The following is a 220-nucleotide window of genomic DNA, read 5'->3' as shown; positions in this document are numbered from 1 at the left end:
CCAGCCCTGGTGTGCAGGGGGTGTCATGTTCCTGCCTCTCCTGCTGCCACACAAAACCTCACCCCGTCCCATGAGCTGTGGGATCTCCAGGGACATTGGCACTGACGGGGTATGAGGCTGCGGCTGAATTAAAGCTACCAATTGCTTAATTGTGGCCTGGTCATTCGAGTGGTGCGGGATGGGGGGTGCCCGGGGGGGACCAGTGCCCACTCATCCTCGG

The sequence above is a fragment of the Nestor notabilis genome, unplaced genomic scaffold (genome assembly GCF_000696875.1).
Source record: "Nestor notabilis isolate BGI_N333 unplaced genomic scaffold, ASM69687v1 scaffold21627, whole genome shotgun sequence".
Lineage (NCBI taxonomy): Eukaryota > Metazoa > Chordata > Aves > Psittaciformes > Psittacidae > Nestor > Nestor notabilis.
This window is presented reverse-complemented; position numbering follows the sequence as displayed.